Consider the following 27,118-nt stretch of genomic DNA (forward strand, 5'->3'; position numbering starts at 1 on the left):
AAACCCCATGGAGTCTTTTCTCCTATGGGGAATGGATTGCCTACATAAAACTGCTGGGTAGCCAGGCACCTTGGCGCACACCTATAATCCCAGCAGCTACGGAGGCTGAGGCAAGAGGATCAGGAGTTCAAAGTCAGCCTCAGCAACAGCAAGGCACTAAGCAACTCAGTGAGACTCTGTCTCTAAATACAATACAAAATAGGGATGGGGATGTGGCTCAGTGGTTGAATACCTCTGCATTCAATCCCCAGTATCAAAAAAATAAATACAACAACAACAACAAGAAAATCCCACTGGTGTATAATTATTAACTGAGTGTAGAAAAAGGGAGGATAGCATGTGACAAGAAGTTAACCAAAAAAGAACAAGTTTTACATTATATACAGTATGATGCCAAAAAGGAAGAAGTTGCTTCATCCTAAAATAAAAGCTTCCGGAATTATATATAAATGGGTCATTCCACAAAGACTTTCAATGAGATGGATGAGGAAATAATTTCCAGAAATAGAAAATAGGAACATAAGAGAACCATCAGTGGGAAAAGGCAATGTATGTGCAGTAGGACCCCTGTCGTGGCAGGGTTCATGGAGAGCAGGTGGAGACACAGAAACTGTGACTTCAATCAAACCTTGAAGACAGTTATATGTCTGTAACATAGAAGTTGTAAGTTATATTCTATAACGATAGTTATAGACAAAACAGAATTAGGCTGTCTAAAGAGTAGAGAATCCATCACAAGGGGAAAAATAATTTAAAATGTTTTAGGTATGAATTTTTTTCTCACTATTGGGCATCTATTATTTTAGCAACCCAAATATCACCTATTTTCTAAGCCATCTTCCTTTGGACATATGACTCTGGTATTAGCTACTGTTATGATAGAGTCCCACTCCATTGGCTGAAATGTACATATTCTACTGAGTTGAGCTGTTCACACACTGTTGAAGAGATTGATCAAATCCATGATAAGAGAAGAGAAATCTTCTATTTAGATCACTGGGCTACAGAAATTTCAACAAGTTCTTTCTACAGAAATGGTCCCTGACTGGTGAAAAATACAATTTTAAAGAAAGACATGACCATGGTGAGGGAGAAGGAAAAAAAAAGATGACTATAGAGAATCCCAATAGTAATAAGTCCCCAATTCTAGACTTTGCTAATGTTAATTACATAATGCAGTCAATCCTCCCCATAGTTTGTCATGAGTCAATAAATTTCCCTTTGCTAAAACTATTACAAAATTGTTTTCTCTCTTTTGTCCAAGCATCCTCAGAAAACAGATACACATGTATATAATCAAGTAATACAAATACACAAGGAACATTTAAAAAGAAAAAGGAAATAATTCTAGATGGGGAATGTTAGGCAGCTAGATACAGAACTGAAAATCACAGAGAAAGAAAATATTTCTCTTTAAACGTGGTACGCAGTGACTTCTGTTTTTAATAAGTGGAATAAGAATTATGGTGATCAGACAGGTAATGGAATATTAGTGCTCCTGAGAGCCAAAAAGTAGGAATCCCCACGTGTTTAAAGATGGCAGCAAATGGGAAAAGATTTATGCTTCCTCCATTGCCTGAAATCATAGCTGAGCATTCTGGTTTCTGTTTCCTCCTTACTCAATATGTCCGTTGAAGCTTTGCCAGCCACTTCTAAACTGACAATACCAAATGAACTTCTTTCCCAACTCTCTTGGAATAATATGGCAAATCTCCTGTGGAATCAATCACCCCTTGATTGAGATGTTCCTGTGGACGGGTGAAGGTCTACTAGCCATTACTGCCATCTTTCTGTGTGTAAGGACAGCAACAGCCATGCCTCAGAGGAAGCTCCAAAATGCAGAAAGCAGAGACAATTTCCAGTTAATCTAAAGAGCAGTGCATGTGTCCCATAACAAAGCACATCTGTCAAAAGGGACCACACAAGCTGGGTTTGGGGGCTCATGCCTATAATCCCAGCAACTTGGGAGGCTGAGGCAGGAGGACTGCAAGTTTAAGGCTAGTCTCAGCAACTTAGTGATATCCTGTCTCAAAATTAAAACAGAACAAAACAATAATAATAAAAAGGACTATGTGTGTAGTTCAGTATTAAATCACCCTGGGTCCAATTCCTCGTACAAAACAAACAAACCAACACTGCACACCTAAACTGGAGAACACATTCAAATCCTTTCAGTTTCTGTGACCCAGAGTGTGAACAATTGATGGAAATAGTAAGTTTTCTTGAAATTATTTGTGACAGTGGAAAATAATTTAACCCCTCTACCTCCATTTCTTATGTACCAAAGAATGGCTTGTTATTATTATACAATATCTAATATTTTTAGTTTTACATGTAAACTAAATAAGCTTTTTAAAAAACTTCTTGTGACAGTTATAAAGACATTTGACCAGGACTCTGCTTGAGTTCGGTATCTCTAACAACCACAGAGCATTGAAAAAAAAAAAAAAAACTTATGTAAAAAATGCCCTTATTTGGGCTAGAGTTGTGGCTCAGTGGTAGAGTTGCTCGCCTAGCACACATGAGGCACTGGGTTCGATCCTCAGCACCACATAAAAATGAAATAAAGATATTGTAAAAAAAAATACCCTTATTTGCTGAGCATCATGCTAAAGCACTGTCTCATTTAATCTTCACAGCACTAGGAGGCAGGAACCTTAATTATTTGCCTGTTATAGTTGAGGTTCAGTGAGGTTAAGTAATATGGCAGAGGTCACATGATTACATGAAAATGAGATCCCAGGAAATGAGATTTGAGCCCAGATTGCCTATTAGGAGTTGAATCATGTCCCCTCAAAATAGATATATTGAAGTGTTAACCCCTGTGATATCAGAATGTGGCCATATTTGGAAATAGAGTTATGGCATATTTAGTTAGTTAAGATGAGGGCACACTGGAAGAGGATGGTCTCTAATTCGAAAGAATGACATACTCATTAGAAGGTCACATGATGATAGTCAGACAGGGAGGGTGGCTAGTATGGACAAAGTAGAGACTGAAGCAGCAAGCCCATGAAGGCACAGAGGCCAGGAAGAGACCAGAAAAGGCCACCTGAGACTTCAGAGGAAGGATGGCCCTGCTAATATCTTGATTTGGGACTTTTGGCATATGAATGAGGACAATAAATTTCTGTTGTTTTAAACCACCCAGTTTGTGGTACTTCGTTGACAGTAGCCCTAATAAACTAAAACAGCAGCTAGCTTCTTAGCCTCCAGAGTGGGATGTTTCCATACCAACCTGAGCTTGAAGTCTTCTCCAGATGATTAGAGGAACATCTGATTACATGTAAAAAAAGCATGTTTTTAATTTTATTAAATTCCAGTTACATGAAGATACATATAAGATAATTTTTTAAAAAATCAAAATTCTTATTTTCTGTCAGCTGTGGTAACCACAAGTTTTGTAATTATTTTAACGTCTTTCATGAAATACCTGAACTCTACCCTTTTAAATTACTGAACTAGGCAACATTTATCCTGAAGCAATTTTCTCCTTCAAAGGCAGCTCTTTGTATTTGTGGGTGGCTATGAGGACTGTTTTATTTGAATAAATAAAGAACTCATTGAGGAAAAACACATTAATACTAGGATGGGCAAATAAGACAAGTCTACACAATATACTTTCTCCATAGTCAGTGTTTACTAGAGCAGAGGCATGGATTTCCTTTAACTAGAAAGAAATGACAGTGAGAAGAAGACATTCAGGAGAGAGGGAGAGAGGGAGAGGAGAGGAGAGGAGAGGAGAGAGAGAGAGAAGACATATTGAAAACATATTTTCAGGGAGGGGATTAAAAAAAAGAAAGAAAGAAATGATCATGAGCTGGATGTATGGAGGAAGAAAAGTGAACCTGGAGACAGCAGCAGAGGAATGTGGAGAAAGAGAAAGAACAAGGGAGGGGACTGAGGTGGGGGGGACAGAAGGTGGAGAGAGAGGGGTGAAAGGAGAGGAAAGAGAGAGAAAGTGAAAGAGGAAAGGAGAAAGTGAAAGTGAGAAAAAGGGGGAGAGAGGGAAAAAAGTAAGAAAGACAGAGGAAAGAAAAGATGAGAGGGAGAGTAAGAGGGGAAATGGGGCGTGTATGTGTGAAGGTGTGAAATTCTGTGCTTCTGCTTATGGGTAACAGGGCAGACACCTTCTTCAGGTTCTTAGCAGCACCTCTTCTTGAATACAAAGAAATAAGACACATTCCAGGGCCCTTTCTCATGAGGATAAGTTTCCAGTCAAAACTCCAAAAGGAGAAAATTCTCTTAAAAAAAAAAAAAAGTTTTCCCCTCATCTTGGCAACTTCTTGTCTCTAAAACAAAAGAGCGTCTGTATTCCTATCACTTTGTTTTGAAGAGTGTTTTTTAGGAGCCGCCACATCACATGCAATACTTGATCACCATCAAAGCCCAAGTTCTCTAATGCCAAGAGCCAACTGTGCTGTGGTTTGATCTTTGAGAAATATTTCTGGATAGTAAAGATCAAGGGCCATAAATATGGAGGCACATCTTGTTAACACTCTCTCTTAGCTCTTAGCGCTGTTGGAGTATCACAGTTATTCAGAGTAGGGCTCTCCAGTGATGCACACAATGACAGCAGCCCATCGTATAAAATTAACATTTTTAAATGCAATATATTCAGTTTCTACTACCTGTAATCATAATCTACATTTGTAATATTTATCATCAATGCAAATAAATAATAAAACATCCCATGAAAAGCTTCAGGGTTCAAAGTAGACTCATCCCTTAATATAATCAGCCAAGAGAAGCACCATGATAAAGCAAAACGAAAGTCAGCAGTATCAAATAAACATCCCCAAAACCAGATGTATACAAAAACGTATGGACAGAGAAGTTCTTCAGAGAGAAAGTGATCTTCAGGTGTCACTTTAACTTTTGGTGTTAGGAAATGTTTATATAGGAAATATATTGAGAATTTTGTTTATGCAACATATTGCCTACATTTTTAAATGTGTATATGTCTTTTTATAATCCAAATATCCCTTTTTCTTATTTTTCTGAGGGCTTCCTAAAATTCAATTAAGAAATTTGCAGTTAGGACATATGGGTGAAAGAGAACACTCTCAGTCCCTGACTTATCAATGGTTCAACTGGAGTTTTTTTGAGTTATGATGGTGCAAAAGGAATACATATTAGGTGAAAACTTCTTTGAAGTTTGATCTTTTGCCTGTCTGGTGACATGTGGTATGCTATGTTCTTGAGAGGCTGTGCAGAAGCAGGGAGTCCCAGGTCCCTGCCAGTTAAATTAGAGGAAACCACTGATATTCCTCAGTGTTCTGTGTTGCTAAGCTGTGATGTTCAGTAGGTTCAAGGCATTTCAACTTGCAATATTTTCAACTTATCATGGGTTCGTCAGGAGGTAACCCCTTCATAAGTCAAGGAGCATCTTTACTAGAAAGTAGAATTTTATAAATGGCAAATCTGTTGTATAGCTAGAATGTTCTCTGAAATCTCAACCCACCATAGACGAGAAGAAGGTTTCACAGAAGGTAAGACCACAGCCAGGCTTGACAAGACTGAGACAAGGGCCGAGGAGGCACTGCCATGCAAGGGAAGGTCAGAAGAGAAAGGCCCTGGAGAAGCCTTAGAATGTGGGAGGAGGCCGTGGAAAGACCAACCTCCCTAGGGCTGCTGGGGTCAGTATGCTTGGCAGGTCCATGAAACAGGAAGCCAATGTAGATTCGTGGTGAGGGGAACAATCTGATGAAAAAAGTGGTTTATTAAGACTGACCTGGCACCAATATGCCAGCTGGGATTGGGTTGCAGTAAAGCAAGTACAGATAGGTTGAACTGTTGTGCAAAACAGCAATAAGCCAGACATCAAATGGTAAGGGACTGGGAAGGGGTCACAGCAGTGGGAATGGAGGGAAGGAATGTAACACAAGGTTTGTCTGAGCCTAGAGACAGGATGTTGAGCTTTATCTTTAAGATGTGAATTTCTCTTTTGGCTGATGATAACAAAAGTCTTTTAGCCTTAGGTCAAATGTTTAGGCATCAGGCAGAAGAATACTGTTTTAAAGGCTGTAATTTAGGACTGGGAGATCACTCCTAGAGACTTCAAAATAAAGCACTCAATTCTGCAAATATTTCCTTTCAGTCACTGTGTCCATTTTTAAAAGTCAGCATTTTAATATAATTTTCTCTAATAATTAACCTTATCCTCTTTTTAGCCCCCAAGTATTTTCATTGGGTATTTTAAAATCAGGATTTTAGAAAATACATTTATGTTTTCCCCATCTTTAAATTAGAGAAATTGCATGAGCAACATGGAGGCATATTTTAATTGAAGTATGCTTTCTAGACAGTGGACAAACTTGATCTTGAGGCCTTTTATCTAGAAAGTTCATAACTCTGAATCAATACTAGTTGCTTAAGAATATGGAAGAAAAAACATTATAATAATTTATACTCCACATATATCAAAATATACTCTACTGTCTTGTATAAGACAAGTAAAAAAAGAAAAATAGTATATATATATATATATATATATATATATATATGTATGTGTGTGTGTGTGTGTATGTATATATGTATGTAAATTATTGAAAATGCAAAAGATATTAAAATATCCATGTACTTAAACACATCAACTTTGTTCATAATCAGAGACTTCAAACTTTTCCTTAAAGTTCATTTAGTCGTATTTTAGACTCTTTTTTAACAAGAATGTGTATGTATTTTTAGGCAATGAAACAAATAGAAATATAGCCAAATGACAAGGGTAGGTCACTCCCAATTTATTGATTCATTTACTAAACAACTTTTTATGGTTATCGATTTCTAAGAAAGGTGATAATTACAATGATGAATAAGAATCTATCCCTAGCCAAGTGAGAGTGAATTTCTGGATCTACATAGTCCCTTATTTGTCTATCAAGTCATTTCACTTATGTGAATAGTTCCAACAACCCTATGAAGAAGTGATGAGTCATTTTCACTTTTAGATCAGAAAACAACCAGAAAGCTTAGATCTGTTGCTACCCACTTCACACGAAGCCCAGGCTTCACCATTTCCTCACTCTTTCCTCTGTGAATGCTGTTAGCAAATTGATGACATTCATAAATACACACCAAATTTCTTTCTACTCCACGCCAGGCACCAAAGGCTTTTGGATGGGGAAGATGAAATCATCAGAATCAGTGTGTTCAAGGAGTCCACAGTCTGGGAGTGTCTTTCCCCAGTCCATACAAACTAAGCCATCAAATCTCAAATCCCACCTCCACCATAGAGCTCTGTACACAACCTCAAGTCACATGTATTTGACTTTCCCCTAAATTCCTGAACAAAAAAAACAATCTAACAAATGTTGACCTTATCAATATATACTGTTTTATATTTCCCATTTTTGAAATGTAGGTCTTAGCTGCTTTACTAGAATTCTAATTTCCATATGGGCAATGAAGCAGAGTTATGGGTTCCTATATTCCAGATCTCATTTAAGTTAGAAGTCATTCTGAGTGAGGTCTAGTAAGTAAGAGCACCTTAATAAGAACAATGAAACACACAACAACAGTCTAAGTTGTTCAGTAATCATGAGGCATTTAATTGTGATGTTTCATCTCTGATATCAGGAATGACATGAATTGAAGCAGTAAAATTATATACTTTCTGGAGCAAATGAAAGACAAAATAAATGTATGATGATGTTTGAAAATAATGTTTCTAATGATTCTTTTCCTTTGCTATTATAGGTACCTTTCATTTTCTGATAGATGTGGGTAGGTACTTATTGGTAATTAAAAGCTGCATTTTGTATTTTTATGAAAGGACAAGAGAAAGTGGTAGAATTTTCAGTAAACATTCAACTTCAGTGTACAGAAGACTTACTTGAGAAATGGGTTGGAATGTAGATCTCAGGGGCCTAAATATTTTAATTCTTCTCCGGGCTTTAGTGGGGGGAAAGTCATCTTTACTTTCACTATAGTCTTTTGCCAAGAATTCAATGGGCCTGAGGACTTCCCCATGTAGGTCAGAGAGGTAAGGCCCAGAGTCCAGCTATTCTAGGACTCTCTTCCAATTTCTGTTGATGTAACTGAAAAAATAGAATAGCAAAGTATTCCTTCCTGGGAAAGGTCTACTAACACAATATTGAGAAATGACTATGTAATTCATGGGTGGACAAAGAAGGAAGTCATTTTGTGACATTTACAAGTGAACAAGGAAGAAAGGAGGACATTTCAGGCAGAGGGAATCCATGTGTCAAGAAAGAGTGTTATGATGAGAATATTAGGTATTTGGTAAATGTCTACAAGCCATCTGGGCTGCTGTCTGTCTACTGTGTTTTAAAGAAGTGCAGGGTATCTGCAAACGATGAGTGTGGCCTTGCCCTGCTCACTAGGGTGTAAGCCACGTGGGGATTTAGCATTAATAAAGCAATCCTGGTATAAATTTGGCCATTATTTAACTGTGTCCTTAGTTCCCCTGTAGTAGGTATCTGCATGAGATTCAAGATATTAGTCACTTCTGACACATTAACACCAATTCTTTGCAAACAAGTATTTTTCCCCACAAAAACCTCCTTGCCTCTATCCCCAAAGAAAATAAACTATTAGCATGCCTCATGACTTGTGCATTTATTTTATGTGGTTAAGGGGCTGAACACTTTTCATTAACCAACTTAAGAGAAAAAGGAACTCAACCATAACTACCTCTTGTTTCATTTAGATCAGAAATTTTAAAGATGTATAAGGGAATTGAACACCAGGGTAGACTCCAAACTGGCAGAGCTGTAGTATGTCTGGAAACTTCTGGGACAGTTTAACTAACAGTTAGAGACACAGTGCCACATTTCTTAATTTAGCAGAGAGGAGCTGATACTGTAGTTTCTCAATTTTGATGATTAGTAGTGGCAGACAAGATGGCATTAAATTTTGCTTTTTAAATCCCAGGTGATTTCTTTTTGACAATTAGCATTTACAAACTCTGATAAATAATTATTCCTTTGCAGATATTAAAAACATAAATGTTATTTTCTTAAAGGTACAAAAATGATTTTGAAACATGAAACCATATTTTTAGGCTTTATCATAGCATGTAATTTAACACTCTGGGATAGTCTGGCATGGAGGGGACATAATGAGACTTAGTCACCAACATCTGTGACTAACAAGTTCAGTGGTTAGGGTCTTTCCAATTGTCTTCTCTCTTGCCTCCTTCTATTAATTAGTCACCAAGTTTAGTCATTATAATCCTTTCTTAATTCTTTTTTTTTAATTTTTTATTGTTGGCTGTTCAAAACATTACATAGTTCTTGATATATCATATTTCACACTTTGATTCAAGTGGGTTATGAGCTCCCATTTTTACCCCATGTACAGATTGCAGAATCACATCAGTTACACATCCATTGATTTACACATTGCCATACTAGTGTCTGTTGTGTTCTGCTGCCTTTCCTATCCTCTACTATCCCCCCTCCATTCCCCTCCCCTCCCCTCTTCTCTCTCTGCCCCCTCTACTGACATTCATTTGTCCCCCTTGTATTATTTTTCCCTTTCCCCTCACTTCCTCTTGTATGTACTTTTGTATAACTCTGAGGGTCTCCTTCCATTTCCATGCAATTTCCCTTCTCTCTCCCTTTCCCTCCCACCTCTCATCCCTGTTTAATGTTAATCTTCTTCTCATGCTCTTCGACCCTACTCTGTTCTTAGTTACTCTCCTTATATCAAAGAAGACATTTGGCATTTGTTTTTTAGGGATTGGCTAGCTTCACTTAGCATAATCTGCTCTAATGCCATCCATTTCCCTGTAAATTCTATGATTTTGTCATTTTTTAATGCAGAGTAATACTCCATTGTGTATAAATGCCACATTTTTTTTATCCATTCATCTATTGAAGGGCATCTAGGTTGGTTTCACAGTCTTGCTATTGTGAATTGTGCTGCTATGAACATCGATGTAGCAGTGTCCCTGTAGCATGCTCTTTTTAGGTCTTTAGGGAATAGACTGAGAAGGGGAATAGCTGGGTCAAATGGTGGCTCCATTCCCAGATTTCCAAGAAATCTCCATACTGCTTTCCAAATTGGCTGCACCAATTTGCAGGCCCACCAGCAATGTACAAGTGTACCCTTTTCCCCACATCCTCGCCAGCACTTGTTGTTGTTTCACTTCATAATGGCTGTCAATCTTACTGGAGTGAGATGGTATCTTAGGGTGGTTTTGATTTGCATTTCTCTGACTGCTAGAGATGGTGAGCATTTTTTCATGTACTTGTTGATTGATTGTATGTCCTCCTCTGAGAAGTGTCTGTTCAGGTCCTTGGCCCATTTGTTGATTGGGTTGTTTGTTCTCTTATTGTCTAATTTTTTGAGTTCTTTGTATACTCTGGATATTAGGGCTCTATCTGAAGTGTGAGGAGTAAAGATTTGTTCCCAGGATTTAGGCTATCTATTTACCTCTCTTATTGTTTCTTTTGCTGAGAAAAAACTTTTTAGTTTGAGTAAGTCCCATTTGTTGATTCTAGTTATTAACTTTTGTGCTATGGGTGTCCTATTGAGGAATTTGGAGCCCGACCCCACAGTATGTAGATCGTAGCCAACTTTTTCTTCTATCAGACAGCGTGTCTCTGATTTGATATCAAGCTCCTTGATCCATTTTGAATTAACTTTTGTGCATGGCGAGAGAAAGGGATTCAGTTTCATTTTGTTGCATATGGATTTCCAGTTTTCCCAGCACCATTTGTTGAAGATGCTATCCTTCCTCCATTGCATGCTTTTAGCCCCTTTATCAAATATAAGGTAGTTGTAGTTTTGTGGATTGGTTTCTGTGTCCTCTGTTCTGTACCATTGGTCCACCCGCCTGTTTTGGTACCAGTACCATGCTGTTTTTGTTACTATTGCTCTGTAGTATAGTTTGAAGTCTGGTATCGCTATACCGCCTGATTCACACTTCCTGCTTAGCATTGTTTTTGCTATTCTGGGTCTTTTATTTTTCCATATGAATTTCATGATTGGTTTCTCTATTTCTACAAGAAATGCCGTTGGGATTTTGATTGGCATTGCATTAAACCTATAGAGAACTTTTGGTAATATCGCCATTTTGATGATGTTAGTTCTGCCTATCCATGAACAGGGTATATTTTTCCATCTTCTAAGATCTTCTTCTATTTCTCTCTTTAGGGTTCTGTAGTTTTCATTGTATAAGTCTTTCACCTCTTTTGTTAGGTTGATTCCCAAGTATTTTATTTTTTTTGAAGATATTGTGAATGGAGTAGTTGTCCTCATTTCCATTTCAGAGGATTTGTCGCTGATATACAGGAATGCCTTTGATTTATGCGTGTTGATTTTATATCCTGCCACTTTGCTGAATTCATTTATTAGCTCTAATAGTTTCTTTGTAGACCCTTTTGGGTCTGCTAGGTATAGAATCATGTCATCTGCAAATAGTGATAATTTAAGTTCTTCTTTTCCTATTTTGATGCCTTTAATTTCTTTCGTCTGTCTAATTGCTCTGGCCAGTGTTTCGAGAACTATGTTGAACAGAAGTGGTGAGAGAGGGCATCCCTGTCTTGTTCCAGATTTTAGAGGGAATGCCTTCAATTTTTCTCCATTCAGAATGATGCTAGCCTGAGGCTTAGCATAGATTGCTTTTACAATATTGAGGTATGTTCCTGTTATCCCTAGTTTTTCTAGAGTTTTGAACATAAAGGGATGCTGTACTTTGTCAAATGCTTTTTCCGCATCTATTGAGATGATCATATGGTTCTTATTTTTAAGTCTATTGATGTGGTGAATAACATTTATTGATTTCCCTATATTGAAACAGCCTTGCATCCCAGGGATGAATCCTACTTGATCATGGTGCACAATTTTTTTGATATGTTTTTGTATCCGATTCACCAGAATTTTATTGAGGATTTTTGCATCTAGGTTCATTAGAGATATTGGTCTGTAGTTTTCTTTCTTTGAAGTGTCTTTGTCTGGTTTAGGTATCAGGGTGATGTTGGCCTCGTAGAATGAATTTGGAAGTTCTCCCTCCTTTTCTATTTCCTGAAGTAGCTTGAAAAGTACTGGTATTAGTTCCTCTTTAAAGGTTTTGTAAAACTCTGCTGTATACCCATCCGGTCCTGGGCTTTTCTTAGTTCGTAGTCTTTTGATGGTTTCTTCTATTTCCTCAATTGATATTGGTGGGTTTAAGTTGCCTATATCCTCCTGACTCAATCTGGGCAGATCATATGACTTAAGAAATTTATCTATGCCTTCACTATCTTCTAATTTATTGGAGTATAAGGATTCAAAATAATTTTTGATTATCTTCTGTATTTCTGAAGTGTCTGTTGTGATATTGCCTTTTTCATCCCGTATGCTAGTAATTTGAGTTCTCTCTCTTCTTCTCTTCGCTAGCATCGCTAAGGGTCTGTCGATTTTGTTTATTTTTTCAAAGAACCAACTTTTAGTTTTGTCAATTTTTTCAATTGTTTCTTTTGTTTCAATTTCATTAATTTCAGCTCTGATTTTAATTATTTCTTGCCTTCTACTTCTTTTGCTGTTGTTTTGCTCTTCTTTTTCTAGGATTTTGAGATGAAGTATGAGATCATTTATTTGTTGGTTTTTTCTTTTTTTAAGGAATGAACTCCAAGCAATGAATTTTCCTCTTAGAACTGCTTTCAATGTGTCCCATAGATTCCGATATGTTGTGTCAGTGTTTTCATTAATCTCTAAGAATTTTTTAATTTCCTCCTTGATGTCTTCTATAACCCATTGATCATTCAGTAACCTATTGTTCATTCTCCAAGTGATGTATTCTTTTTCCTTCCTTCTTTTATTGTTGATTTTCAGTTCCATTCCATTATGATCAGATAGGATGCATGGTATTATCTCTACTCCTTTATATTGTCTAAGAGTTGCCCTGTGACATAATATATGATCAATTTTTGAGAAGGATCCATGTGCTGCTGAGAAAAAAGTGTAACTGCTTGATGTTGGGTGGTATATTCTATATATGTCAATTAAGTCTAGGTTATTAATTGTGTTATTGAGTTCTATAGTTTCCTTATTCAACTTTTGTTTTGAAGATCTGTCCAGTGGCGAGAGAGGTGTGTTGAAGTCTCCCATGATTATTGTATGGTGGTCTATTAGACTCTTGAACTTGAGAAGAGTTTGTTTGATGAACATAGCTGCACCATTGTTTGGGGCATATATATTTATGATTGTTATGTCTTGTTGGTGTATGGTTCCCTTAAGCAGTATGTAGTGTCCCTCTTTATCCCTTTTGATTAACTTTGGCTTGAAATCTATTTTATTTGATATGAGTATGGACACTCCTGCTTGTTTCCAAAGTCCATATGAGTGATATGATTTTTCCCAACCTTTCACCTTCAGCCTATGTATGTCTTTTCCTATCAAATGCGTCTCCTGTAGGCAGCATATTGTTGGGTCTTGTTTTGTGATCCATTCTACTAGCCTGTGTCTCTTGATTGGTGAGTTTAAGCCATTAACATTTAGGGTTATTATTGAGATATGGATTGTTCTTCCAGCCATATTTGTTTATTTATGTTACTAAACATGGTTTGTTTTCCTCTTTGATTATTTTCCCCCCTTTACTGTCCTACCTCCCACTGTTGGTTTTCATTGTTATTTTCCATTTCCTCTTCCTGTAATGTTTTGCCAAGGATGTTTTGAAGAGATGGTTTTCTAGCTGCAAATTCTTTTAACTTTTGTTTATCGTGGAAGGTTTTAATTTCATCTTCCATCCTGAAGCTTAATTTCGCTGGAAACACAATTCTTGGTTGGAACCCATTTTCTTTCAGTGTTTGAAATATGTTATTCCAGGATCTTCTAGCTTTCAGAGTCTGTGTTGAAAGATCAGCTGTTATCCTGATTGGCTTACCCCTAAATGTGATCTGCTTCCTTTCTATTGTAGCTTTTAAAATTCTCTCCTTATTCTGTATGTTGGGCATCTTCATTATAATGTGTCTAGGTGTGGGTCTCTTATGATTTTGCACATTCGGCGTCCTGTAGGCTTCTAGGATTTGGGATTCTGTCTCATTCTTCAAGTCTGGGAAGTTTTCTCGTATTATTTCATTGAATAGATTGCTCATTCCTTTGGTTTGGAACTCTGTCCCTTCCTGTATCCCAATGACTCTTAAGTTTGGTCTCTTGATGTTATCCCATATTTCTTGGATGTTCTGCTCATGGTTTCTTAACAGTCTTGCTGAGCTGTCTATGTTCTTTTCAAGTTGAAATACTTTATCTTCATTGTCTGATGTTCTATCTTCTAAGTGTTCTACTCTGCTGGTAGTATTCTCCATTGAGTTTTTAAGGTGGTTTATTGCTTCCTGCATTTCTAGGATTTCTGTTTGTTTGTTTTTTATAACCTCTATCTCCCTGTATAGTTGATCTTTTGCTTCTTGCATTTGTTTATGTAATTCATTGTTGAAGTGATCTTTCATTGTCTGATTTTGCTGTCTGATGTCTTCCTTGAGACTCCAGATCATCTGAAGCATGTATATCCTGAATTCTTTATCTGACATTCCATCTGCTGCAGCTATTACCTCTTCTAACATTGAGTTGACCTGCATTGCTTGTGGTCCTTTCTTTCCTTGTCTCTTCATACTGTTCGCGTTCCTTTCTACTTGGTGAAACTGTTGTGCTATTGAATTTTCCCCCTATATATTTATATTGGTCTTGTATAGTTGCAAAGTCTCCCTCACAGGCGCGAGCGGCGGCTCTGCCCCTCCTCCAATTGAGGCAATGTGCTTACCACGCCGGCAGGCCGCTGGGACTGCTCTGCCGGTCGGTAGCAGGTCCACCTACCTTGCAGGCGCAGGTGGCGGCTCTGTCCCTCTGCTTGCCGCTATGCTTGTTCTGTCGGTGGCCGCAGTTCTGCCTACTTTGTAGGCGCAGGCAGCGGCACTGCCCCTCTGCAGGCCTCTGGGGCTGTTCTGCCTGTGGGTCGCAGGTCTGCCTACCTTGCAGGCGCGGGGGGGGGTGGTGGCTCTACCCTTCCTCAGGCCACTGGGCCTGTTCTGTCGGTTGCAGGTCTGGCCTGTTCTGATGGTGGTCACAGTTCCGCCTACCTGGCAGGCGCTTGGGGTGGGGGGCAGCTCTGCCCCTCGGCAGGCCGCTGGGCCTGATCTGTGGGTGGTCACAGTTCCCTCTACCTTTCCGGCGCAGGGGGAGGGGGCGGCTCTGCCTCTCAGCAGGCCGCTGCTCCTCTTCTGCCGGTGGGTCGCAGGCCCGCCTACCTTGCAGGAGTGATTGGAAGCTCTGTCCCGCCACGGGCCACTGGGCCTTTTCTGTCGGTGGTCACAGTTCCGCCTACCTGGCAGGCGCGGGGGTTGGGGGGCGGCTCTGCCCCTCAGCAGGCCGCTGGGCCTGCTCTGTGGGTGGTCACAGTTCCGTCTACCTTGCCGGCGCAGGGGGAGGGGGCGGCTCTGCCTCTCAGCAGGCCGCTGCTCCTCTTCTGCCGGTGGGTCGCAGGCCCGCCTACCTTGCAGGAGTGATTGGAAGCTCTGTCCCGCCGCGGGCCACTGGGCCTTTTCTGTCCGTGGTCACAGTTCCGCCTACCTGGCAGGCGCGGGGGGTGGGGGGCGGCTCTGCCCCTCAGCAGGCCGCTGGGCCTGCTCTGTGGGTGGTCACAGTTCTGTCTACGTTGCCGGTGCAGAGGGAGGGCTTTCTTAATTCTTGACTTCATTCCTTCATCATCAGCAGTATCCAAATTCATACTAAACTTTTAGACATTTACCAAATATTTAATATTCTCATCATAACACTCTTTCTTGACACATGGATTCCCTCTGCCTGAAATGTCCTCCTTCCTTCCTTGTTCACTTGTAAATGTCACACAGTGACTTCCTTCTTTGTCCACCCATGAATTACATAGTCATTTCTCAATATTGTGTTAGTAGAACTTTTCCCAGGAAGGACAAGCATTCACCAAAAGATATTTGTTTAAAATTAACTTCCCAAAACATTTTTTGATCTGTCAACAAAGTATGGATGCTAATAATTGTAGCTAGGAATTTGCGAAACTCACATGAAACTGTGTTGCAAACCATGAACCAAAGAGAACCTAAGGTTGTACTTTTTAAAATTATTACAAATATATCCTAGAGCTCATTGCTAGTCTTTACATTGTCGCATGGCCATTTTAATTAATAAGTTGTTGAACTTTCTCGTTGCGATTAAAACCTGTCCAACATGACATGACACAGACTTGGGGTCAAAGGTGATCAGTGAATTATGCAAAAGATAAAAGTCTCTAATGCCAAAGGAGAAATATACTTCATCATGGAAGGAGTTCTTTGTTCTTAGTTAGGAAAAATAAACAAACATTCTCATCATACCAAAGATTCCTGTGCACAAATCATCAGTAACCATTATGGACCTATTTCTGATGCTGATGGTCCTGTCACATGGTAAGATGCACAAGCTGTCACTGTTATCCAACTGCTGAACCAAAAAGGCACATGCAACTGAAGGCTTTGCAGATTTCTATAGGCCAAGGATGACAATGCCATACACATGACTCTTACAAACCTTAGTAAATGAACACCTGCTGTATCTTCCCAATTCCTAATAACTCCAAATACCCACCCTTCAAAAGCCAAGAAGTTTAAAAAATGCTGGCATTTATATGAAAGAACACAGAACTTTGTAACGAACAAGTGTAATTAACAGTAGAAAATGCACTCACTGAAAGAGAGAATTCACTGTCATTTACAACAAAAGATCAAAATCTCACAACAAAAATAACAGCAAACTGCTTCATCTGTTACCAAGAGTTTGAAAGTTACCAAAACAAAATGAGACTCAAACATATGTACTATAAGTTCTAACACAAAAAGATCAAAAATTTCCTTTTCACTATTCAAGATAAATAATGCTTACACTCATAGATGACAGGTAAGGAGAGACCTGAGCACTGAACCACCATCATATCTCCATTTACCTCTGTCTGGGCATCAGATAATGCTATCAACACCTACAATCTTATAATGTATTAAATTCTGACTCATTATTGAAAATAATACATACTAATAGAAGTCAGTGTCCCATCATGTCTGATAATTTCTATTAAAAGCAGCTTTTTTTCTGTACTTAAATGTCACTTGGCTTGCCCTTATTAGCATTTTCTATCCTCATTTCGCTTTTCCAGCCACTTTCCTCTTTACTGAAACACAGAACGCAGGGAAAGAAAGACGTGGTACGCAACTGTTTAAACTCCGTCATTTACATTTGTGTCATTCCGAAAGACAAAATGGTTTGTGAGGTTGGAAGGTCATTTGAACCATAGATCACTCCTTATCATGGGACTTCTCATGAAATTTAGTCTTGTACTCTGTTACAAAAACTTAAAATAAGACTATTTTGTTATTTCATTATATTTAAATCAATGTTAATGATATTAATAGTTAAGCATACACAATAATGTGTGTTTTATTCTTTAAAAGATTTCTCCTCTTTGACTTCATCCTTAGAGGTTGAAGACATCTGTTCTCACCTCTTTGTAATGAAAGAATAACTATGACTAAACTTTATTGAGCATCTAAATACTCCTATATCTACTAGCCTTAAAAATGCAGGTATGATGATCAGATTCAAAATAAAGCAGCATCCACAAGTAATAATTGTAACTGCATATCTCTCTCCTCACTTAAATTATAATAACCATGTAAAGGAGTTCTATTTTTTGTGCTTAATTTCCAAAAGGAGAAACTGATACCAAGAGAGATTAAGTAATTTGATGAAGAACCACAAAGAGTAAAGATTATAAATTGAGTAACTGGCCCAGAGCCTATGTACCCTGAGAAATTTTAACATACAGCTTCCCAGAAGAGAGAGAATTTAAAGAGAAGATGACTGAAGTTCTGTTCTATGTTGAGTAATTATAGAACAGAACTCATCATCAAAGAAAATGGGGGAAAGATTTCCACAAGTACCAGAAAATAAACATGATTTGTGTTGTCAATTGTGCTTAAAATGGCATGGTTTTAAAAAGTAAGCGCTCAGTGTCAAGGATTCATTGAGATTCTCTGGAACCTCAGTCATTAAGGCCAGGCCAATAAATGACTTTCTCTTGTTTGTTTGGAGCTTTGTTTCTGCTTTTCTATCAAATAGCTATGAAATATACTTATAATGACAAAAAGATATTATGATAGAAAAATGATCTCTTCGTCTCTTGGAATATCTTTTGTCCAGAATTGACTAGGAAAAAAAAAAACGTAGTATTTTTAGTGATGACTGAAATGGAGAGTGAGGATATAATATGATGTATAATTTCTACCTGCACAAACTGAGGCTGATTTAGTCCTCAGTGTAGACTTTAAAGGAAAAGAATCAGGGAATGTGAAGGTGACAAAAACCAAGGACAATGAGAGTAAGCTAAAAGGAGGTTAAAAAAGTCACCAATAAATAAACTATTGGTTTTTATTAGTTTCTAAGCAAATTCTTGCAAAAGTTTTAAAACTCAGTTAAAATTTTCAATGTGAATGACATGCATTGTTCATAAGGTTTTACATTTTCCAAATTACATAATACCCTGAAAGTGTATTAGAAATATGAGGCTTCCTTTTCATGTTGGTAAAAAGTATCAAAATCAGATCTGCAGGTGATTTACCAAACTATGTAAATATACAGGTCAAAATAGTATGTTCATAATTTTCTTTGTAGGCCGAAGCAAAGAACTTTTCCATGATGGGGAGGAAAAAAGTAGTACCTATGAAAATTAAGCATTTCAGCTGGGTCCCTGGCACACACCTATAGTCCCCAGCAGATCTGGAGGCTAAGGCAGGAGGATTGCAACTTTGAGGCCAGCCTCGCAATTTAGCAAGGCCCTAAACAACTTAGTGAGACTCTGTCTCAAAATAAAAAAATAAAAAGGGCTGGGGATGTAGCTCAGTGGTAAAGTGTCCCTGGGTTTAACCCCCAGTAACAAAAAAAGAAAATACCGTATTTTAATTCTGTAGTCCAAACTAAAGGGAAAAAGACGCCTAAAAGTAAAATAAAGTATTTTGACTCTGGCCTCTACTCCATTCAGAAAATATTTTTTACTGATATATGAATTAGTAATTTTGAAAGTGCTTTATGTATATTAAAGATTTAAGCAAATAAGTAAATTCATTATAGAAGAAAAGAGGTACATTACTTTATGAATAAGGACATCTAACACCCAGATCTTGTTTTCTAAGTACCATTCTTAAAAAGGAATTTGGACTCCTGGAGAAATGACTGACTCAAGGATTGGATTAAGAGAAATATAAGAATAGTCTAGAGCATCTTATAGTACCAGAAAATAAGAATCTTCTAAAAATGATGGTGACATATGAATAAGAACAGGGGCTAATTTGGAGGGGCTCCCAATGGTCAAAGGTGGACCAAAAGAAAGACCAGTGGTAATGAACCATGACTCATAGCATGAAACAAAACCCCTGGTCCATACTGATAAAAATTAACAATTGAAAAAGTATATAAGTGGAAAAGATGGAAAGCTCTTCCTTACAGAATTTCAATTAAAAATATAGAGAGGATGATGAGAAGAAAAAATTGTCATTTATCACATGTTTTAAGAAAAAATATTTAGAGACCAAACCATTGTTGAAAGTATGATTTAAAAAAAAAAAAAAAAAAAAACTGGTCATTTCAATAGTCTCAAAGTATTTCTCCACCTGATACTATTAATTACAAGAAGGAACTGAGCAACTTTATGGTAGAGAAACCTGGTAGACCTCAACTGAGAAACTGAAATTAACTTCACTAGTAATTAGACAACCTGACATCCTGTGCTTCCTAACATGACGCTCTGAGAAGGAGACAGCATCACTTTTATGGTGCTGTTGTTAAAAAAATGCATAACTTGGATTCAATCATGATAAATATCAGAAATCCCAAAGTGAGAGTTATTCTCCTACATAACTGGCTGTTGCTCTTCAACAGGGTCAAGATGTTTCAGGCAAGCAAAATTGTGCAACTGCCTCAGACCGAGGAAACTAAATGCAATGTGTGGCTCTTATTTATATCCTGGTCCAGATTCAGTTCATGGATGGGAAAATTGATAAAATTTGAATAACACTTATAAATTAGTTAATAGTATCATATCACAATTAATCTCCTTATTTGGGTAACTTTAAACTGCTAACATTTAGAAAAATTTAAAAATGGGGATGAGATTTGCCAATCTTTCTCTCACCAGTTTTAAAATACAAAGTTAAAAAATAAGATATAAAATTTATAAATGTCTCATGTTATTGATTGGCAATGCTTCTCAAGAAGAAATCTCAGTAACAATCACTAAAATTTGCCCCAGAAAGGCTTTCAGCTCTATTATCTCGTTTGACCTTTATTTTCATTTCAAAGTATTTTAAGTGAGTTGCCACTGTTTGCAAATATCAGAGCAGAAGTGATTCTCAAATATGAGACTTTTTGAATCCATAAATAAAGTCATATTTAACAAATCCATTGCTTCCCTAGTTTTCCATTTCTACAAGAGCTTTATGACTATAGAAAGAGAAAAGAAGAGTTAACAATAGCAATGCCACAAGTTGTTCAAGCAATTTTGGGCAATTAACGTGGAATATTCAGACCATGGCTCCGGAGGGTCACAAAGAAACAAAAGTAATGACGGAAGCAGTACCATGTGAATTCACTGTGCAACTGAATAAAGAAAGCAAGCCAGGTAAACAGCATGACTAATAATAATGAGAAAGAACATGGAAAGAAAAAAAGTCGAAAGTTTGGTTCTTAAAGGAAACTAGTATGACAACATTCCAGAGTGATAAAGAAATAAAGCAAAGAAAGAAAGAAAAGGAAGAAAAAGAAATGAGAGAAAAAATAGTAGCTAGAGAAAGGTTAAAAATAAGACATTAAACTTGAAAGAGGAAAGGTCCTATTACTTGAAATTAGAATGGAAGTCAATGAGCTGTGGATGTGGTCCCTAACTCACAGCTGTCACCGGCTCAGCACAGATTCAAATTCATTAGAATTCAGAACATGAAGCAGCTGAAACTCCTGTAGGGGAACTTGAAGCTAATTCTATGAGGTGGCACAGCAGACACCCAGAGGAGTTGGAAGTTCTTATCACAGGACCCAGGTACCTTGGCCTCCAGGTCCACAGGGTGTTCTGTCCAGAGAAACAAGTGTCAACTCAGGACAAAAGCCCAGATGAAAAACCCTAATTCTAAGACTCCAGCAGGTTCCTAATCTATACCAAATGACTCTAGGACTGCTGCTCGACATTCTCTTCCCCGCAGCTTAGTTTCCACACAGTCTTATGGGTGTGAACAGTCCCAAGTGTCCTGGTGATTGCTATATAACATTTGCTCTAAAATAGAGACAGGATGATTTATTAATAAAAGCGAGTGAACAAGTCCCAGAACAGTAAGCAGCAACTAATAGCAAAAGAAACTAGTTTCTGTTAGTTATTTTTGTAATCATAATTTCTGAAATTGATGTTTACAGTCAAACAAAAATTAGCAGAGGAAATGAGAGAGAACAAAACTTACATTCACAGGGTTCATTTTAAATGGAAGAATTTACCGTACTCTCCATCAATGAGCTAAAACACAATTATAATCTACAACCAGTCATTAATTATGAAAGATCATCAACTTAAATTAGTCTAAGAAAGCATTATTTTATGTGATAAATTGCAAGACATTTAATATCACGCCTGATTTAGTCAAAACTTTAGAGATGAAGAAGCAAGATAATAAGATAATTGATCAACCTAGAGTACTAGAGTACTAAATTTTGTCTTAACCTTTATAAAGACCATTAACAGGTAAAAAGCAAGAGCTGATCTCACTTGCATTACACTTAAGTACTAAACAAATCTATTAATAAAAGGCAAATTGGAGTTTGCAAAAAGAAGGACTTGCATTGGATTAAATGAGTAAAGATTTAAAAATCTGAGATTCTTAAAATTGCATTTGTCAGTCTTTGTGGGAAAAGTTCACTAATGACTTATACAATATGGAGGCTTTTATAGTGTCATGCCTTGCAAACTGTGTTTCAGAAAAAGCAAACAAACAAACAAGCCAGGTGCACTAGTGCATGCATGTATTACTTAGAAGTTTAGGAGGCTGAGAAAGGAGGATTTCAAGTTCAAAGTCAGCCTCAGCAACTTTAATAAGGCCCTAAGCAACTTAGTGACACCCTGTCTCAAAATAAAAAATAAAAAGGGCCAGGGATGTGGCTCAGTGGTTAAGTGGCCCTGGGCTCAATCCCTAGTACCAAAAGAAAAAAAAAGAAAAGAAAACTTTTCAAATAAGCTGTCAAATAGTTAATAGTGATTTACAACAAACAAAAAGTACCACATTCATAGGCAAGCAAGAATTAAAAGCATCATTCTAAAGAAAGTAGGGCTGCCAGATCAATAACTTCTCTAAAGCTTCAAACAAATGTTCTGTGGTTGGATTGCTTAAAGGTCTGTCAGAAAGTTGTGGTGCTTTCCTGCCTCTTATTAAAATTAATTATAGCACAAAATTTAATGTCTCAGAAAGGGGACAAGTAGACTACCTCCTAAAGAGAATTCTGTAGAAATTTAACAAGAGGATACCAGAAAATTGATAAACTGGTGACTGAAGAAAGAGCATTTAATACCTTTATACCAAATCAATGCTCAGATTTAAGGAAAATATTTAACCTGATCCTTTGGGACTAGTTTACTGAAGACCCTCATTGCCTAACCCCTAGTCTATAAAGCAATCTGCTCACAATTTATGGGTCAACATTGGAATCAGCAATCAATCTCCAATTTCTTAAACAGTCACTAGATCTGTACACTAACAAACTCCATCACCAACTGTAATTCAAGCACATCCTAGACTAATATGAGCTATCATATTAATTACACATATATAAAATGTGTAATTTTATCACATACATATTAACATGATAATATGTGTATTTATTTGTTCTCCATCTCTCCAGCTCCCCTCCACTCCTGCCCCCTCAGGCCCATGGTATTATGACCTTTACATATCATATAATCATTCTGAATCATTTTAGCATTTCACACTAATAATATAATTCATAAGGATATCATGCACTAATTGCTTGGCATTTCCACAAAATAATTTAATAGAACTTTATTTTATTTAATGGCTCTTTCTAAGAGATTGAGAAAATCTTTTTATCACATCAAATTAATAGAAAACAAGAGTAAGTAAGTTAGCCAGTCCCTAAAAAACAAATGCAGAATGTCTTCTTTGATATAAGGGGGCGCGACTCAAAACAGAGCAGGGAGGAAGAGCATGAGAAGATTACCATTAAACAGGAAGGAGAGGTGGGAGGGAATGGGAGAGAGAAGGGGAATTGCACGGAAGATGGAAGGAGACCCTCATTGTTATACAAAATTATATATAAGATGGTGTGAGGGGGAAGAAAAAAGAGAGAGAGAGAGAGATGTGTTACAGTAGATGGGGTAGAGAGAGGTGATCAGAGGGCAGGAGGGGGGGATAGGAAGGATAGCAGAATACAACAGACACTAGTATGGCTGTATGTATAAATGTAGCTGTATAACCAGTGTGATCCTGCAATCTATACACATGGTAAAAATAAGAATTCATACCCCATTTGAATCAAATGTATGATATGTCAAAATCATTGTAATGTTTTGAGCAACTAATAAAAAAATTTTTAAAAGAAAACAACAGTAAGAAATATGCCATTATTATTATTGCTATACGTTTGGTCAGGGTGTTATTTACTAAACACATACATACTAACCCTCAGGAGTCACTAGATTCCTAATCTCACTTAAAAGTACATCTCAGAAGCAAAGTCCCGGATGTGACACCTTTGAGCCATGAGCAAATGCCTGAGAAAATCTAAGCATTAAGAATTCTCTTTTTTGAGATACACAAGTAACCCCAAGTTTCTGTAACAGCATCCTGCACTTTTGAAAACTGCCTACAAAAGTCTGTGGAGCAGCAAGCTCTGCCTCCATCAGCTCAGATGCACAAAGGGCTCACCTTGTTCCTGAAGAACAGGGTTTCTCACGCAGCTGACCCATGTGCTGCACACCCAACTTGCTGTATTTGTCCTGCCTGTTTGAAAAAAGAGTCCTTCCAAGACATCAAGCTGCAGTCCCAGGCTCACATCAGGGAAGCTAAGGATACTTAGCTGGAATGTTCCTCAAACTGAACAGCCAAGGATGGATCACAAACAGAGAGACAATAAAACCATTGCACAGAAAGAACTCTGCCTGTTCCTCATATTGACACAGCAGTCACAATGAGCTCAGAGTCCTCCCCCTTCCTCCAGGCTCACTGGCTCCCCCACCATTATTTGACTGGTTACGTTAAAGAGCATTTTTTTTTATTTTTGGTTTTGCTTTCTGCATGAAATCTCCTAAGAGATAAATACCCTCAGGTTTACTTATTTCTTTGTTTTCCAAACTATGAAGAGCATAAAATAAGAACAAAACATATGATTAATTATTGAATGGTTTGAAGATTGCTTTAATGGAATGAAAATCTACAGCACATTGAGAATATTTATATTTCTATTAAAGATATTCAACATACTAATAATATAAAAAGAATATCCAAGGAATTAGCTTAACAATATAACCAAAACAGAAAATATTATGCTACATCTTGATATCAATATAGTATATTTTTCAGCTGAGTTTAGAAAAATGCTTTTAAATATATTACTAGAGTTTAATACTCCCATGGCTTAGGCATGCAATAAATTTTGTGTACTCTGTTTTCTATAAAAAGTAATTAAGATAAAGAAATTAGCTACAGGTTTACTTGCTGGTTTAAAAAATTATACATCTTATCCCATAAATATGTACAATTATTAAGTGTCCATTAGGTATAATTTTTAAAAAGTATACATCTTAGAAATATAAAATTAAGCTATTAGTTTATTGATCAAATTGTGTGTAATCAGATATATTTTTCCTAAAAGTATATCAATTTGAAACTATTCCATTTTTTTTAGGAATAAATTCTACATGTGTGAATTTTATGAATTGAGAGTAAGAAGTTATGCACAGTGTGCACTTATTTAAACTAATATACTTTCATACAATAATTGTAAAAATAATCCTTATTATAGTAAAAATTTCCCATCTAAGTGAACAGAGTAAATTTAAATACTCATTCAAGAGTCACAATTTTATGGGCTAGGGATGTGGCTCAAGAGGTAGTGCACTTGCGTGGCATGTGCGGGGTGCTGGGTTCGATCCTCAGCACCACATAAAAATAAAATAAAGATGTTGTGTCCACCGAAAACTAAAAAAATAAATATTAAAAAATTCTCTCTCTCTTTAAAAAAAGAGTCACAATTTATGGTCAAATTATATTTGAAAATTAATACCAAAAAATATTAATCTAAACATGTATAGGTTTACTAATCCTAAAACAACAATAAAAATTAACATTGGTATACATACTATGTATTACTAAGTAAAATAGTGCACAATTATTTTATTTCATATTAAGCAACAATAGTTTAACTGAAAAGTCCAAACAAATATTTGGATTTAGTAATATTGTACTGGATAATGATAAAAAAATATAGAAATAATTACATTTTTCAAACAAATAAACAAAAACTTTAATGTTAGCTGCCATGAACCTAACTGCCCTAGAAGAAGGGCAGTTTTCCTATTTGCTTGTTTGGAAAAATACAGAACCCATTCAGTTAACAAAGAAAAAAGAAAGGAAGAAAAAATGTGAGAGAAAGAAAAGAAAAAGAAGGTAGACACCGTGGCCACAAATGCCGCTGTCCAGCCCGGAGGTCTTTTCTCTGGAGGTCTTTTCTCTGCTGCTACCTCTGACACTACCTCTAAGGTCGCTGGAGCCAGCAGCTGAAGGCCTCTTCTCCAGTCTACTGCCACTTACAGTGCTACTGCCAATGCCTCTGCCTCTGATACCCCTGCTGCCACCCCAGGGTCGCCTGAGGTCTTCTTCCTAAGTGCTGCTGCCCATGCAGCTGCAGTCACCCACTGCTGCCACCGCAGACACGGCTGCCCCTGACACATACCACTGCTGGCCCCTGGGGATCACCTCGGGACGCTGCCCCCACAGCTGTAGTTGAAACTGCCACTACCACCAACCTCTGCCACTACGACTACTACCACCACCTAGAGGACTGCTGCGTGGGAGACTCTAGGTTTAATTGCACATGACCACACCCATCTTGGGGTGCCAGCAGATTTACCACTACAACAGCATCTGTCTGGGGATTCTGGCTGGGACCTGCAGGTCCAGTGTAGGGGTGCCTGCAGGTTTGGAGGCACCTGGGGTCTTCCTGCTGGGAGTGCTGGTGGCCCTGTCTTGCCACCAGCAAGGATTGTTCCTTTGCTTGAGTGTATCCCTAGTGGTCTCTCTGCAAGTAGGCACAGCATTAAAATCTTTGGACTGCCCTTTGGCCAAGTCTGAGGTATCTGAAGTTCAGTGACTGGGTCTATGAGGGCAGATCTGGGGCTGGTGATTCCATGAGACATTAGACACAGGGCTGAGAAACTTTTGAATGCCGATGGAGACAGTTCGACTTCCCATTGACATATATTTTATTTCATTTTTCTATTTGCTAACATCTCTACCATATTTGGATCAGGGTATTTTTTATGCATCAGTGTATAGAGGACAATGATATATGACTGGTGGTTTGCATTTTTGTTGCATTTTTATATCTTTAATTTTTTCTCTTTGTTTGTATTCTTCCTTTGTCTGTTTTCTTGTATTCTCTTTTCCAACTTTTCTCCGACAGCTAATCTTTGTCCGCTTCTCTTCCACTCTCTTGTGAATCTTTGCTTCTAGCTTCTCTCTTCCTCTTACAAACGTCCTGCACTATGCTACTTCTGTTCTCTCATCCACCACTGGAAATTTTAAATTGTTTTAGCAAATTTTATGTTTATACTACAGATAGTTATTAAATTCATCATTTTGGTTTAATGCTAGAAAGCACTAGAAGCATTAGTGGAAGTTATTAGGTTTAAGGCTATATATTATTTATACTGGATGCTGTTGATATTTGTCTCACCCTTAAAGATGAAGCACTAGAAACCTTCAAGGACGCTATAGGTCTACAGGGTAGAATTTGTGCTGCCTTAGATCCATATTGCTAGATGGAAAAACACATGAACATGAAAAAACAAAGAAATAAAGTGCCCCAAACAAAACAAGGTACTCCAATATCAGAAGCCACTGATAAC

General features: G+C 37.5%; 1 protein-coding gene across 3 annotated transcripts in view; it reads right to left on the minus strand.

Moving 5' to 3' along the window:
* Nucleotides 1-27,118, minus strand: part of Arhgap24 (Rho GTPase activating protein 24) — a 747,975-nt gene that overhangs the window by 434,554 nt on the left and 286,303 nt on the right. Inside the window, exon 1 of one of the 3 annotated variants that reach the window (XM_046457584.2) lies at nucleotides 23,919-24,077. The exons of the other annotated variants lie outside the window; for them this stretch is intronic. The gene's annotated coding sequence lies outside the window, so the exon portion shown is untranslated. Of the gene's footprint in view, nucleotides 1-23,918; nucleotides 24,078-27,118 lie in introns of those variants that run through there. 3 annotated transcript variants of the gene reach the window in all.

This window comes from Marmota monax, unplaced genomic scaffold (assembly GCF_021218885.2).
Source record: "Marmota monax isolate L192 unplaced genomic scaffold, Marmota_monax_Labrador192_F-V1.1 WCK01_AAM20220418_F8-fsc00128, whole genome shotgun sequence".
In the NCBI taxonomy this organism is placed as follows: domain Eukaryota; kingdom Metazoa; phylum Chordata; class Mammalia; order Rodentia; family Sciuridae; genus Marmota; species Marmota monax.